The sequence below is a fragment of the Bombus vancouverensis genome, chromosome 1, assembly GCF_051014615.1.
Source record: "Bombus vancouverensis nearcticus chromosome 1, iyBomVanc1_principal, whole genome shotgun sequence".
Lineage (NCBI taxonomy): Eukaryota > Metazoa > Arthropoda > Insecta > Hymenoptera > Apidae > Bombus > Bombus vancouverensis.
In genome coordinates this window covers 6,381,793-6,399,172 of record NC_134911.1, presented here as the reverse complement: position 1 = coordinate 6,399,172, position 17,380 = coordinate 6,381,793, and the positions used below count along the sequence as shown (strand labels likewise).

Below are 17,380 nucleotides of genomic sequence, written 5' to 3'. Positions count from 1 at the left end.
TACAATTATTTAAATTATCCTAACGCTACGTTTGTTAACACAACCGTACCAGTATTTCAATTTAGGTTAGAGTTTCCGTAACTACAGCCGTGAAAACAGTAGTCGTTATGTCAATTAGCATTGAAAAACTAGTCGTCGTTCTGAAGCGGTGTCGACAATGGCGACGACGACGGCGACGCAAGGCAAACAGTCTCGCGTGAACAAAAACACCGCGCGCAAAGCATGACACGCTGAAAGGAGGATAAATATTTAGTCAGCAAAAGTGCTCATAGATACGTTTTCAACGCACTAAAAATTACATTTAAACGCAACCTGAACAAGGTATTAATGCCTCCTCTCCCGTCAGGTCTGGGGGCTATCCTATCGTTTAATTGGCCAGTGTAAATCACCGCGGGGACACAAATATTTTCTTCCAATCGTTTCGCTTTAATCGGGTGCGTGCACACCGCCGATCTACCGGTTACTATGACGACTTTTGATTAAAGCACCGTTTCAAATTGGCTTTGTGCGTTTGCACTTAACAAAAGCCTTTACAATGGCCCCTCTCGCAACCAGAGTTTAATATAATAGGTATTAGTGAGATGTTACGAGTGCTACTCGAAGGGGTTGGCAATACCTCGGTAGGAGGTACTCCCGGGGGTACCCAACTGTTCGAACTCGTCGAAGGGTTACGGTCGCTGAAAGATTGGCGCAAAAGGAGATGCAGTTCGGAAAAGGGACAAGGAGGGAAGAAAATATTGAAAGAAACAGTGTTGAATAACATGGTCGCGTAAGAGCGAAAGCACTGTGGTACGAAACGTGAGACGAAGAAAGAGACAAGCGTTAAGAGAGAATATATATAGGGTGAGTCATTTAACACTGTCACTTACAGTAACTCACGAAAGTATTAGCTTATCCCAAAAGTTTCTTTCGTTTTATAAGGAAATAATAGCTGCACAACATTTTTTGTTTTATATTATTTTGTTGAATTATGTATGATCCATTTTATTCTATTGGAACAATGCATCTACTGTGCATCTATTATTTCCTAATAAAACGAAAGAAACTTTTGGTACAATCTAATATTTGGGCACTCGTAGGAACGTATTGCGAATATGTTACGAGTGTTATAGAAAACATTTTGAAATTTCAAGAAGAGCAAGGATGGTAATATGAAGTATGAGGTACATAGAGACAAATAGAGGTTAGGAGAAGAAGAACAGTTTCAAACAGAAGATTGTATAGTATCAAGGATGATTAGACCACTTAAAGATATATGTCGATAATTATTGATTTTTAATCGCATATATCTTACTAGGTCTTATTCAACGTTCAAATATTCTTTCTAATCGCCATTAAAATCATCAAGATAACCTTCGTATCTTTATACAAAAAGGCAAAATATTTCTTCGCACTTTCACATTTTCTTCAAGAAGAAAAAAGCATTTCTTTATATAAGAAAAATAATTGACGAGCAATTTCAGATTAGGTAACTCATAACCAGTGCTAGAGAGCAATCGTTTCAGAACTATTAAGATATATGAGGAACAACGGTGGTGAGAAAAAAAGTAAAAAACAAGAATAGTGCAAAGAAAAGATGGTAAAGAAAGACGCAGAAGGAAATATATATATGTATATATATATATGTAAAAACTGGCACATGCAAAAGCAGATAAGGAGGGAATCGAAGGTAAAAAAGAAACACGAGAAACAAAAAGTAAAATAAGAAGGATGAAAAGAATCTAAGAAAATGAAGATGAGTGAAAGTAGAAGTGGAGGAAGTGGGAAGAAAGAAAAGAAAAGCAAGACATTTCTCTCTCCCTTTCTCCAATTTTCAGACTACCAGCTGAACCTAAGGTCTTCTATTTCTCAACCTGTTGAACTTCTCACCTACATGACGCACGATTTGTTTTCCCTGAACGTTACCACCGGAATGCTCACTGGTATTCTCTTGCCTGTTCTCGCTCGCACCAAGTGTAAAACAGGGAACAAAATGGAAATGGATTAAAGCAGCCGTAAACGTCTATAACGTCCATTAGGTACAAATCACAATCGAACGATTTCCATGAATGTTAACGACGCTATTTTACATATTTCCGATTCGATCTATTTACAAGCTCTTCCTTTGTTATAGCAACAAACATTCTCATTTTACAGCCTTCGTAACATCGTAATTCGTACTCTGAGGCTGTATTATCTCTCAAGATGCGACCAATACCACAGCGAGTGTAAACATGAATTAACAACGAGACGCTGTCAACGCAATTTTATTCCGACCATTTGATAGCTGCGTTAAGATAGCTGTCTGATGAGAAAAAAATTATACATTTGATCGTTTTCGATTAGGTCTGTTCCTTTATTGAAATGCTCGTAATGGAAAAAGACACGAAGTTAAAGGAGGCGTCGGAAAGCAGGAAAAATTTCGCTTCAGGCAAGTCATATACAGGGTGGTTGGTAACTGGTGGTACAAACGGAAAGGGGGTGATTCTACGCGAAAAAAGAAGTCGAAAATATAGAATACAAATTTTTCGTTCGAGGCTTTGTTTTCGAGAAAATCGACTTTGAATTTTCGCTCGGTACGCGTGCGGTACGTTATAACGGATCTCGCTATAGATCGTTGTCTCGATAGAAAAATTAAAGAAAAAAAATAAAAAACAAATTTTTATTCTATATTTTTGACTTCTTTTTTCGCGTAGAATCAGCCCCTTTCTGCTTGTACTACCAGTTACCAACCAGCCTGTATATTGTAAAATAAGTCAGAAATTCGGTGTGACCTAAAACCAAACGAAGTTTAGTCCGAGAGAATCCTAGATGGCGCAAACGAAGTGTGTCAAACTGTAGTCGCCCTGTGCCCGCGCGTTCGCCTCGCTATGCTTCTTGCATTCCGCGGTGTACTCTGCGCATCGCTTTCTCTGGCTTCGTTCCTTTCACGCGCGTCTGCATATATTTATCGTTAAGTTACCTTTATACAAACACCCCGGGCAAGATAGATCGCGCGCACATCGTGAACATCGCAAACGCGACCCTTTACTTGTGTAGTAATGCTTACTGCTTGGGGGCGTAACGACCTGCCGGCATATCTGGACTGCGCAATGATAGCAGCTCCCCTAAATGGAGTTGGCAGCTTCCCTCGGCCGTTTTCACGATAAAGACGCGAAGTTGTTCCCAGAGTCTTCCTAGCAGACGGAGAATTTCATTAAGCCGGCGATACTCGCCGAGTTCAGCAAGTTAATGCGAGCCCTTATTCTAACCAGCCGGCGTGAGCTTCGCCGTTGGAATTTCTTCTACAACGACGGTGGCCAACGCTATGCTGCGGATCCATCGACAAACACCTAGTTCCTTTGCGTCACTTAACCACGCGACAAAACGCCGAAACCTCCCGAAGACTTTACCAACTTTCTTTATTAAGCTCTTTCGACGAGTTGGAATTTTCAGTTGGCTAGCTCGATTCACAATTTCCTTCTACGGAGAAGGACTCCATCGTGCCACGATGAAACTTCTTGTTTTGTAATAAAAAAAAGAAAAAAAAGAAGCACTTCGCTACAGTGTCACGCGACAGAAGTTTCACACAGTTCGAGGTAAAAAATTTTCTTTTATCGGAATCCTGTTTTTGCTCAGGTGGCACGAAGATGTTTCGAGGATTTCAATCGAACTGCAATCTGTGATAGGCACGTGCTGAACACACGTGTGTGCGAAGATCTATAATATCGTAACTATATATACACACTTGAAATGTGGGATTCGCGTAGATAAATTGTCATCTGATAACGATCGGTAAATGCGTTTCCACCCTGTTCCGTGTTAAACGTAATTGACTTGTGTTAGAATTATTAATACCATTCCGGGATTTACACGTGATATATATATTTGATCGAACTACAGATAAAACCGATATTTCACCGAATTGGATGTTTCAGATTATTTTCTCCTCTTTTTCGAACAACTTGTTTTACGATCGAAACTGGCATTTCCATTAATCGACATTCATTTACGCGGAAACGATCGATGAACGCTGGAACGCACCAATAAAAGAAATGGTTGGGGCGGTTTTAGGGCAAACATACTGCCTGTCTATAAACGAACTGAGTTCTCCGTGGAATTAGGTGAAATGTGGTGCCGGTTCAGCGATCACCCAGAGTCATTGGAAACTCATGAAATTTCGAGCTCGATAAAAAAGACTTCAATCCCTCTTTGGTTGGCAATCGAAAGAACCGTGGCGGGCGACATAACGTCTCTATCGTTGAAGTATTATATGTCGGAGATGAAAGAACACCGGAGCCTTTGGAATTTTGGATAATCCCGCAACATTGTAACCTAGAGTCTACTATAGCTGTAATTGAACAATTGTAGTTATTCAATCCGATTGTAATTGTTCGAGAGTCGTGATAATGAGCTTGGGCTCGAGGCGACAGTCAGTCGCCGAACGTAGCCGCGGTCACGGGATGAACGCTTTGCCTAGCAAAGGTATGGAGTAATTCTATAGCTCTCCTTAAAAGAAATATTCGTGGCGACACGCGACAGTAAACATTCCAACGGTTTCTGTCCCGTGGCTCGCCACACGCAGACCCTATTCTTCGAGTAAGATGATTGCCAGATGTCGATGCGTCTCCGCAGTACATGTTCAGCTAGCTCGAGGGCCCGTTATAAATTTTAAGATTTAGTCAACTAAAGTCCTTCAAACAGACAAACGGTCTTTGTCCCAACTACGGGAAAATAGGGGAGACCTATTTTTCAACGAGCGGCGTGTCCCACTAGCAACTTTCCCTCGAGGGCGGCTAGCACCTTTTTCTAACCACCGATATGGAGATTGACCAATTAGCAGCAACGCCAATTTCCCTTACTTTCTGAACGAAGGCTTTTCTCGACGAATCCGATGATCTCGTGTCCTTAGACACACCCCATTATAGTTTTCCTCTGTGGCATGATCGGGACGGGAAAGACATTCTCGCTCGCGATCTCATCGATGAAAAGAGTAACCCTTTACGACCAGTGAATATTACGCGTCCGACTTAGATTTTGTGAGTACGTTCATCTATCATCCCGTCGACCGCGGATTCGTTATTGAACCTAGGATCATTGTCATTAGTTTCTCGAGTACCTACCTACCACGGTTACTTGTCCGGTTCTATAATAATCGTATTTGCACTAGTCAATGTCTTCTCTATTGCATAGCGACAACGTGTAACCCAAACGAAGATTCGTTTCACGCCCCTAACCCTAATTCTAATGTAAACCCGACATATATATACTAGTTGTCACGTTTGAAATTTTACATACAATTGTCTCTCGGACAATTCGTTGTTCAAGATATATTCGTTATCCAAATTTCATTATTCCAGAAAAAGATTAGCAGTAAAGCTTGCTTTGTTTCCACCAATTTGACAATGTATATAGAAGCTACAGGACATTTAGTATATGTAGTATATGCACGTAATATATTCGAATACTTCCGTAAGTGCTGGAATGCTTTCGTGAACTATAGCACGTACATATACACGTTTCCGTTTCTTCGAACAACGTAATTCACGGTTGAACAGTTTCTCGCGAAAGTACGATTTCGCGAAATCATTGCAGACATGCCTGAATGACAAATTATTATCGCAACCTCGAGATCTTCAATTCACTTTAACTTCATTTAACTTGTCAGTGTAAATAGATTTGTTTCCACCCTCACCTTCCCTCACCCATCATCCTCCTTAAACAATTCCGCCAGAGTTTGGTCAACGGAAACCTCGACCCCGTGTGTGTGTGTGTGTGTGTATTTGCCTTGTATTTGCCTTGCCGTGTATTAAGCAATATTTATGAATATTATGAGCGCGACACAGTATGGTTTTTAATTATCCTCCGCGAAACTAAAAAGAATCCGTGAGCTTTTGTGATATTTCAATTAAATTTGCAGCACATATACCGATGCATCGAGGTCATGCCACAACTATAGCTACTTTTATTAAGTTACGCATACCAAAGGCCATTCTATTTTGTTTTCAAACAATATTCCCCGTTTTCGCATGTACGTGTCGTGTTTATACAAATAGTTTCGCATAGTATTCGCTCGGGTTCTTCCCCGGCTGGGGAGTAAAGTAGGGATAATGCGCAGTAGCGAATCGCCTACGAACGCGTACAAATCTATATACGTGTCGACACTTTTTCCCCTTTGTCACGGAAAGGAGGTAATTATGGTTAATTTATTGTTTGCCAACCTTCAATCAAACCAACAGACAAATTAACAACCACCACCATGCAGAATTGTTTGAACGGCTGACCATTGACTGTCAGTGTTTACAATGTCGCGAGTAAACTGTAGCGATTGAACCTGTCCTGTAACGGATCCAACAACTGATTATTGATTTTGGTGTAATATGGTATCGGTAATTTTCAGTGGCTATTAACGAACGAATAGAAGCGAAAAAAGATCACAATTCAACATTCTGCGCGTTGCAAAGAATACTCGATATTTAAACGTATTCGCTAAATTTGAAAATATTCACTTTTTTAAAATCCTGGTAATTATTTTATTCACAAATTCCGTATCCTTTAACATTTTCGACCAACAAGCTAAGTAGTTCGTCGTATTTTCACAACATGTTTATGTTTCCGATATAAACGAGAGATTCTTCGACTCTCAAAAACAAAAAAAACAAGATTAGCTTTTGAAATCATTTTGTAGACTGTTTTATTATATTTAGATCATATACTTTAGAGATTATATAAGTCTCCACAAACTATAAAACAACAAATTAATACAGCATTCGACGATTGAGCAAGTAATCGCAATGCACAATAAATTGTCGAGGTTAGGTTATGAGCAAGGCGCGAATTTTTATTCCACGTATCTCTATGGACAACAAAACAACAACAACAGACAAAGATGACATACAAGCATCTATTAAGGGGGTATTCTGGTCTAGAAATTTGAAAAAATTGAAAAATTTTTTTTCATGTTTCCAAAGTTTAGACATTCAAGAATATGCCCTTAAAAGGATTTTTCAAAATTTCAATTATTTTATATGTCACAGCCCGGAACAAATGAATAGTAGACGGTAGACGTTGGTCCGAGTAAACTTGTCTCAAAACTTTAAACGCGTTTTCCTCGAAACTACTTTTTTCGAGTTGGCGTGCACGATATTTCAAGTTCTAACGAACCGATTTATTTTAAATTTGGTCTGAATATTCCTTATATACTCCTCTATCGTCCGGATCACGCTCAGCTCAAAATCTTTAATATTACTATTTTTTAAACGTTCGGAATTGTCAAAAAAACGTGCGAAATAAGACATTTTTTTTCAAACGGCCGTCATTTTGTGAAAAAATGTTGTATTTATTTTTCCAAGGTTCAGACGATAGCGGCATCCATACTAATTAAGAATCCGTTCGCAATTTTTGTCTCGGATGACCAGAAGGGTTGATATCATGCACGCCATGACACCCCATTTTTTGGCAGCGCCCACTTTGCCAGCTCGTAACTTTTTAAACGTTGAGTTTTTTTCAGTGAATTTTTTACGCAATCTCGAAATATCAATAAACAAATGCTAAAAAGAAGGATAGCAAAAATGTGTTTTGTTTGGCTTGTACAGAGCTTCAAAAATCGCCCGAAATTCATGCCTCTAGACCAGAATACCCCCTTAAGTGGCCACGATACACGATGACATTGGAGGTTAGGTCACGCCAGGATGCTATATGTACACATGTCGCGCGACTCCGTCGAAACGTGATACGCCTCGAGTCACAGACGCGTCTACCTTTTTCTCGGAATCGCTTCTCGTCGTCTTCTCGGAGCTCTCACGGGCCCGTGTTTCTTTCCTTTCGCTCTTTCATCGTTCTGTAAGAATACCGAGCGCGGAGTACACCAAAATGAGTACGAGGGCTTGTCTAATTGTAGGAGCACGGCGAAGGTACGCAACAAAGCGGCGCCGCTTCATCTTGTATACAGTTTTGCACCCTCAGACGCCGACGCCCATAAGAGAGAGAAGGCCACACGTATATCCGTAGCACAATTACACGCTTTTCAGGCTCCCACGTCGGTATTATGCGCGTCTGGTCTTTTCCTTTTTTTTTTTTTTTGTTCTTTTGCTTTAATCTACCAGGGAACCGATAATCATGTTTTCGAGAGATTTCGCGTCCTTTTTTTCCTCGCGTTACCTCTCCATGTACTCAGGGTGAATGCAATATTTTTTTAGTCACGACGCGGAAACATCGAATGTACTAATCGTGTATTTCGAACCAAGTCAGAAACGATTTTTTTTTTTAATACAGCAGGAATTTCCAGAAAATTTATGGAAATAAAATGCATTTTTAGCCTCTTTTGTAATTCATAACCGGTACGATATTTCCATGGAATGCAATTTTTTTATTATTGCTCTTTTTGCTTTCTGGGCTTCAATGGCACGATACGCTTTTTTCCGCCTGGGAAATAAATGCGATAAAGGGGAGGGCCACAGATTTCTCGATTACCGTTATTCGCCTCGACGCAACGCTACGCGACGATTTGTCCGTTCGTTAAAATGTTTTGTCTGTTCGAAATTTAAAAAGGTTCCGCGTAATTGCACGGGTAATTAATTATCATAAAATCGCCAAGATAAACGTATTATACTCGCTAAAATGGCAACTCATTAACGTTTTTTGCTCGAGGGTTATAAGCAGTGAAATAATAAAAAGTGAGAGAAAAAATATGAAAGAAGGGAAGAAAGGACGGAAGTGCAGCGTGTCCTATCGATGAAAGGACGGTTTATAAAATTCTGTACATTGACCTTAAGATCGTCACGCGCTATTGTCTCTGTAGGGTGCTATTTTCGTTGGCCTCGTCACGATCCGCCGTACGAAAAAATCGTTCTGTTCCCTCTCGAATTACTCAGCATGTCAGATGGGAGTGTCGTACACGACCAGTGATTAAAAAAACAAAAAGAAATAAAAAACGGAACGTGTACTTAGGATAGTTACTACGATGCTTTGTCCTATCTTAATCACTGTCGTCGTATTTACGTCCTGTAATTATTAAATGTTTCAACTTTTATTATCACCGGCTGGCCTCGTAAAAATTGTCAAATATCGTTTATGTCACTGACAAATTTAATTAGCGTATTGTACATATTACTAATATTGTACGTTGTATTCTAGGTACACAAAGAAAAAAGAAATAAATATCGTTAAAAAATGGAGAGGTTAACGAATAGAGAGGTTAGGGGACAAACCTAAAGAGGGGGCTCAAAAAAATGGGGATCGAATCTTTATGAAGGATGAATATGTCGAAGTGATTACATAAACTAAGCACTACTCAAGGATAAGTTCCCATATAACAGTAATTATCACGATCTATTGCACGTATAATGCTCACGAGTGTAAGCTCATTGAAGAGGTACTCAATTGTAACTTAGCAATGAGGTTCAACGTGCAAATAGCACTTATGTTTGTGGTTAGACTGTTTCGCACGCGGTATTCGCTACGCGTTCAAAGTATCGAAGCTATTTTTCATATAAACAGCATTTGTGGGACAACCACATTTATTCCTCGTAAACGAATAATGTCGTGCGTGGATAGTATCAGCAAGAAGTTATTAGATATTAATAAAGAAATCTACCGATCAAAAATACCTTTTTTACGAACAATATGCATGACACAATCATTTTTGTCTCCAATAACTGAATAATATTATCGATAATATTAACAAGATCATTGAATTTATTATATTGACAGGTTAGTCGCCCAGCATAATTCGGCTGTTTCGGCTGAACGTTGGAAGCATGTCGTTGGAATTGTACGGCACAACAAAAAATATATGCCCAATTACGTAATGTCCTACCCGTTGAAGAGAGATGAAATGATAGCACGAGAAGATAAGAACGATATTGTGATGCTCAAATGGAGAGATGTTCGAGATGTTAGAATATTATCAACAAAACATGCACCCATTATGATCTCAAGCTCGAATTCTATATATCGCGGGCGTCCTCCGAAACAGAAACCTTTGGCGGTAATTGCATAATAATGGAAAAACTGGTATCGACAGAAGTGACCAGATGGTCTCATATGCTACTACGATACGGAAAAGCATCAAGTGGTATCGGAAATTAGCACTACATTTACTCTTAGTAACAACTACAGTAAATACTCTAATTGTGTACCAAACAGCCACAAACAAAAACATACAGATAAAAAAATTTCGGGAAATTCACGTTTCCGAATGGTCCGATGCGTCCTCAGAAAATACTGTCCCACAACCATCGGAAGAAAATGAAGAAGGTGTTTCACCATTTGGAGATTCATAAGAATCAAGCCTATGTTATGAGAAGAAGAGGCAAACTGTCGCACACCAAGAAGCGAGAAAAAAAGGTAAAAAAAACTATATAATATCCTATATTTAATTAACTGGAACAAGAAGAGCGTCACCCATATTTGATATGATAGTTTTCTGTTTAAAATGGAACGTTAAAATATAGCACAGAGAGCGGTTTGTTCATAGTATATTTCAGAATGCTAATTTTAAGGGGAAAATTATTAGAGGAACTAAATCTTATACAATATTAAGAATTCATGAAAATTGAAGAAGTTTAGTCATTATGAAATTCGATGTTTCATTCATGCGGGTAGCCATTATTCCAGGAGAGGTGTCGCCATCTGGCAAATCATATTTCAGCTATAAAGCGTTTAGTTCGATAGTTCTGGACATAAGTGGTGCACACAAAGCATTGTATACGACCGAGCAGAAAATACAATAAGCCAGATTCGAAGTTAATCTGGAGTCAGAAATCCCGATGGTACCGGTGTGTCTGTCAAAAGATAGATCCTACGCTCATATTTCAAACTTTGCTTTACGTGTTCGGTAGTTCGCTCTTAAATCTTGTAACCGATCCAGTCCATAGCTAGAAATCACAGAGGAATATCGTAAACTCAAACAAGAAAAGAATACTGTACGTACGAAACAACATAAAAAAAACTCGGTCACTAGTTATACATACTACTACTTGTCGCCACAATTTTAAACTATACTACTTGTCACTTCGGCTTGCTACTCTATCAGTCATACATCCGATACATCGTATTACCTCGACCAAACGTATTGTTAAAAGCGAAACTTTGTTGTTCCTTGTTCAAACTAAATTTGTATTATTTCAATTTTAAAAATTCAATATTAAATATAACAAATTGCAAAATATCGTCTATTTTATAGGAACATCGTCGTTTTTCGATGAAAGATCAATATCAAGTTACGTTACACGCCAAAAAAGGGTTTCTTTCCAGGGTTTCTTTCGAGGAACAAAGTCCCAGAAACGCTCCAAATTTGTGTTGTTTTAATTTTGATATTTTGCAAATTTACTAACTACAACGAACTGTAAAATATCTATTTTATGAGAACGCATTACCATTCTTTGATAAAAAAAATCAGTATCAAGTTACGTTACATGCCAGAAGAGGATTTCTTTCGAGAATATTATCGAAAAATACACCAGAGACACTCGCGTCGATCGTACACACGTGCATCGAATTATCGACTATGCCTCGAGTTACGCGCTCCAACGCACACACACATTCGCGCTTGGCGTTTTTTTGCCACGGGGATCGTTGCACACAGTTCAGCCCCGTGTGTATACAAAGTTTATGCATGCGAGACGCGCCACCCTGCACGTGGATTGCTTCCACAGGTTGATAATATCGGCCGCGAGAAGATAATATCGACGCGCGATTCGCGACTTTGCTTCTCGGCGAATTATACGATGAAACATCGGCTTGCCCCCGTAGGCTGCAATTTGGTAACTGTTCGAACGAAGAAAGAGAGAGCAAGAGCGAGAAGAATACACGTATCGAAATATCAACAACAAGATTTATCGACGATGCATGCAAATCGAATTTTCTTTTTTGCGATAGATGTAACTTAATTTTTGAAACCTGCCAACGAATCGATCGTCGAACAAAGGCATCAAAAACACGCGTGTTACAGATATATAACGGCTCGCTAAAGTTATCCTAAAATGTAATAAAATTTAAAATGTTTTATATAACACGCAATATATATATAAAAGTTTCCTACAACATGCGCTGATATAGTTTATAACTTGTACGTTCGTGAGCTACTGTAGGAGAATGTAATAACGCATTTACAAAAATACCATGCAATTCATTTTATGATATATTCAATGTAATAGATTATAGATGTATTACTGATATTCCAAGTCTTTGAATTTAGTTTAATGCCTAGGGAATTATCCTAGGGATTTTCATCATACCAAATAAATGAAGGTACTTTTCTCATACACATTATGGAAAATCTAAATGGAAGCGGAATGTCTGAGGTGAAATTGGATTCTTGACTACAATTACATAGCGATTAACCACGGTGCAGAGAAGTCATAGAAAGGAAACGAGAAGCTAAGAACGGAATACGCGATGAAGAGTGCAGTGATCCTGCGGTGGACAGAGATCTAGGAAAGCACTGGAAGAGAGATTTTTGTTTTCTTTTTCTCTTCCTACGTAGCACAATTCCCCGCCTTAATATATACAGAATACATGTAGACTGAACCTAATGGGAAGAGATTTCTCTCCATTAACATATTCTCACGATTGTAACAGATCACGTTATCGTTTGGGTCAATTACACGTTATACGCATTTGCTAGTAAATAGTCGCTCGTATGGCGATGCTACGATAAATGGGTAATATGTTCGCATAATAAAGCAAAGAACCGGTGACATAAGTGCATCTTACTCGTACCATGAGAAAAAAGGTGAAAACGGAAAGAAAGGAGATTACCGACTACCGTAGTAACACGATGTAACTTCTCTTAACGTTCTCTTAACGTGAACCGACAGTTATGTATCGCGTTAATGATTTCGTGTCTACACTTTCTACCAAGACTTAAATGGTCGCGTTTACTTCCGTCCGGGATAACAGCGCAAACTGTTTGGAACACTCCTGCGCATTATTATTACATCACAGAGCAGATGCATAACGCCTTCTGTTCCACGTGTAACTACATAATTCTAAATTATTACAAATATGTACAGACGTACTTCAAATGAAACTTTTCAATCTAAGTTTCCTCCTGGATCTTATCTCAAGGAATTATATATGGTTGGTACATATTAATAAAACAGTAATTGATATTACTCGATACAACTAAAAGAGTCGTAATTGAAGGTGGATGAAAATTGGCACAGACGCCTGAATTAAATGACATTAAGTATGTTCAATGTTGGAACAGTAGAGTAATTGAAATATATGATTCTAGTCACATTCTAGAAGTTTCTATAGATTCTATGAAGTGTCATCTATTCACTACAGGTAAACATGGAACTTGAATGATACAGGTACATTCCTCGTTGCAGTTCAAAATTTAACAGAGCAATTGTTTCCAGTCATGGTAAGAGGCAAAATGTACTTTTGTATTTGGAGAACTGCATTAGGTGCCAAAATACTTATAAATGGTAGTGAACCTCTAACATATAAAATCTCATGCGAAATGTTTTTTACCCTTATCTGCATCTAGTAGGTACGTACAACATGTTCGAGTTGACCTCGTACGAGATTTGGTTAAGGAATCAGTAAAAAATTGTAACCTATAAACATTGCGAAACGAAGTCGATCAGAGGTTATGTACGACGTCATATGCACAAAACACGTAGTATAGTACGATTTTCTTTTTGCGATGAACATGTCACATAGTATTAACAGTTTATACAAATCGTGACTAACATGATACTTATTCGTTCCTCGCGACATCTATGATCATATACTATGGTACGTTTTTTAGTTCATGGCAAAGTGTGAATTGCCTGTTATGAACCTTTTTGTCATGCGTCGGTGAACCGCAGATCACGTAGCACTCTGTTTTTTCGTCGATCGCCGATAAACTGCAAATCACGTACCACTAAGTTTCCCTCGCTTAAAAGCAACTTTATTTTATTATACGTGTCCGTGATATCCGAGGTTATATTCTCGCTACAACAAATGTATAGAGTACTGTTTTTCAAACCCTATTGTAAGTTTAATGCCAAAGTTTCATCATAAACTTTCGCTTCTGAATTAAATTGAAACAATGCAATCATATATATATATATATATACAGTTAATGAAAATACGTTGACACCTACCATAGAAAATTTGGATATATATATTTAATAACGTATTTTCATTAACTGTATATATATATACATATTGTATAAGTCACATGAAACCTTTGAAAATTTCATTACCATTGCAATGAAAATGATTGTCATGATTATGCTGGTTAAATTCGAAACTAATCTGAAACTGTATACAGAAGTTATAAGATATTTATTACAAGTATATCAATATACAGCATTAACAGCCATCTTAAACACGTAATAACTATAAAAAATGATGTCACTGAACATTGAGGTTTTTAATGTAATGGATAATAATTGTGTGTTCAAATATTTTTGCGATACTTGCATTAAATATCCATTAAATAAGTCCATTGTCAAATTTGCTCTAAATTTTGCCAACATGATCACGACAATCGGGTCCCATTACAGTGTTAATGGAAATTCAAAATGTTTTGTGTAACACATCTGATATATATATATATATTCATAAAAGCTTTCTATAAGCGTTGCCGTACTTTCGCCAACTACTGTATAAATGAATATTAACAAGTACCAATATTCGTACAATATTTTTTAGTCTGCAGTCGGTCATAAATTTTGCGACAATAGAGATTTATCATTCAGAGTAGAAACTACGATTATTCATACACTCTCGGCGCTTCAATCATGAGTTTAATAATTCATCTACGCCTCGCTCGAAACAAATCTACGAGAAATACGGGAACGGCTATTAGTAGCGCATTTTGTCAAGCACACGATTCGTCGGAGTTGCCAAATGTCACCTCTGGTCTCTATTTCGTCAGACTTTTTCTATTATTAACGAAAAGTGTAACACTGAGTTGTCATTGGGAAAATAAAAAATGAAAAGCAAAGAACGAGCGGTTGTTACGAAAAACATATATGCGAAATAAAAAGTAGCCGTGCGCACGAAAAAACTTTAATTCAAGAAAGGAAGGTGAACGCAAGAGACAAGTTTGCCAACCACTATCGCGAATTTAAACGTTTTCAGCGCTTCCCACCATTCAGCCAGAGCGCTCCACCGCGATTTCAATTTAAACGAATGCGAAAACGTTTCTCTCTCGCAACTGTTTTTTTTCCTCGTTTTGTTTAAACACCGTGTTTCCCACTTCACCGAGTTTTCTAGTCGGACTGGTCAGTTCAGAAACGCGTATAGAAAAACTAGTGGAAACGGAACAACGGTGATGCCAAAAGTTGCCATTTTCTTCGTTATTCTTTTATTTCTCGCATCTCGTGGCAGACCAATGTGTACAAATGTTATAGAGGTATAAAAACTACCAGGACAATCAATGAACATCGTCGACCACATCTAATTTGCATTTCGATAATTGTATCAACCTCGTAGCGAATGCGCCGAAGATGTATTCTAACTCGGAGAAGAAAAGAATTCGCTCATTTTTCGAGAATGTTCTAACAATGGAGCAAAAAGTATTTCACACCCGCCCATTCACGTCGCTCGTTTTTTCCGTTCGAAAGAACGATAACTCCCGCGTGCAATTAATTTTACTTTTTCAGTCGCGTTTTATAGACCTTGGCAAAACGAACAAAAATAAAAAAGGAAAAAGAAAAATGAAAAAAGGAAAAAGACTGGTATCAATCATTTCATTTCACCAGCGTTCTCTCTGTTTCGCCCATCTTTTCAACAAGCTCTGAGAGCGGCGTACTTCCCCTTTCGCCTATCTATTCGTGTTCGTTTCTCTCCCCTCTTTCAGTCTGCGTTCTCTTTCCCCTCACTCGAGAGAACATAGCCTCTCTTGCTCACGCCGCGCCACAGTCGGAATCAAACGAAAGAAGGCACTTCGAGGTCCAGCCAGTCATTATCTAAAACGTCCTGAGGTAAGCTATTAAATGCCATCGGTATCTTTCTCGGTGGCCCGCTTGTCGCGCTTGTCGTTCTTCTCTCCTTTGTGCCGACTGGCTGCTCAGCGTCTTCCAAGATCGTGGCCTAGACATGGGTGGCCTTTTCCTTCCCTGTGCTCGTATTATAAAGAACGAAGAATCAAGAAGAGAACAAGAACAGAACGAACGACCCGGCAGCAGCAGCAGCAGCAGCAGCAGCAGCAGCAGAGAAGAGAAGAGTGTGCGGATAGGTAGAACCTTCTCTCTCTTGTTTTATCCCCGGTTTCTTTCTATCCATCTGTCTTTGTCTCACGCTCTACCGAGAACTGACATTCCAGCCGCCTATTTCGAGAATGACTGGACCCGTTTTGTGTCGCGACATGTACCTGTGTATTTCTCTCTCTTCCTCCTCTGTTCATTGGAATCACGCCAGTTTCGCCGGCAGCAGACTCGCCCAATATTCTCGTCTTTCTCGCACCCATCTGCCAAGCTACGCGTATAGCCCCCCTCCTCACACCCCTTTTCCTTGCCATCCTTCTTTCTCGCTCCTTGCACCGACATTTTCGTTCGATACCGGGGCGCGTGCGACTACACACCGAGACTAGACGACGTATATGTCGTCTATCTGCTCCCACCACTCTCCTATTCCAAACCCTCGTTCATTTGCTCTCCTTCGCTACTGTGTCTCCTTTTTTCCCCTTGCCACTCCTTTGCACGTCCCTCCTTTTGTCCGTCTCTGTTTCTTTGGATGTGGCACATATGTGGCAGAGGGTAATAATTATTACGAACAGCCCGGTCCCCTTTGTGCCATGTAAGAAAATATCCGCCACGAATAGAGAGTAAAGCGAGAACAGAATGGAGGACCCCATTGCATTGCTTTCAACGCCCCCTATGTGTTTTCATTGGATGGCTTTCGCGCGGTGAGAACCTGTATTCCTATTGGTGAACCGATGTAGCGGATATATACATGTTTTTTAATCTCGATAATACACTGGGGATATAGATGAAGTTCATAGAGTATCTGGTCGTTAGTTTGGCCTAAGATTCTGCAACAGACTCCTGGGAGAATGCGCCTTTAGGGTGGATGCACAAGTCACACATTATAGGTACGTAATTACGATCAAATACGTTTCAACTATCGGAATCGTGTATATGTGTATAATATTAAGCGACCTGTTTGAATACAATAACCAGAACTTCGTAGATAAACAGTAACATTTGGCGGATTAATCGATAATTGAAAACCGACGAAACGTGTATTTTGATCGTATAATTGATTTATACATTTCGCAAGTGTAGTCGATAAAAAACCGTAAACATGAATTTAATATGAAAACACAGCCGGTTAATCAACGCCACGAAAACGGCACGGTAACGAATTTGTTACGTGCAAATTATATACTCGACGGTGCCGTTCAATTTGCACCAGAACAGCTTTTCTTCCTGCAGGCAACAAGGCAACGTGCAGTTTCAGGAGGGAATAGTTA

The 17,380-nt window shown here is 39.1% G+C and overlaps 1 protein-coding gene across 7 annotated transcripts in view; it reads right to left on the bottom strand.

The window, feature by feature from the left end:
* Positions 1-17,380, bottom strand: part of LOC117160721 (uncharacterized) — a 124,880-nt gene that overhangs the window by 28,521 nt on the left and 78,979 nt on the right. The gene's annotated exons all lie outside the window — the stretch shown is intronic.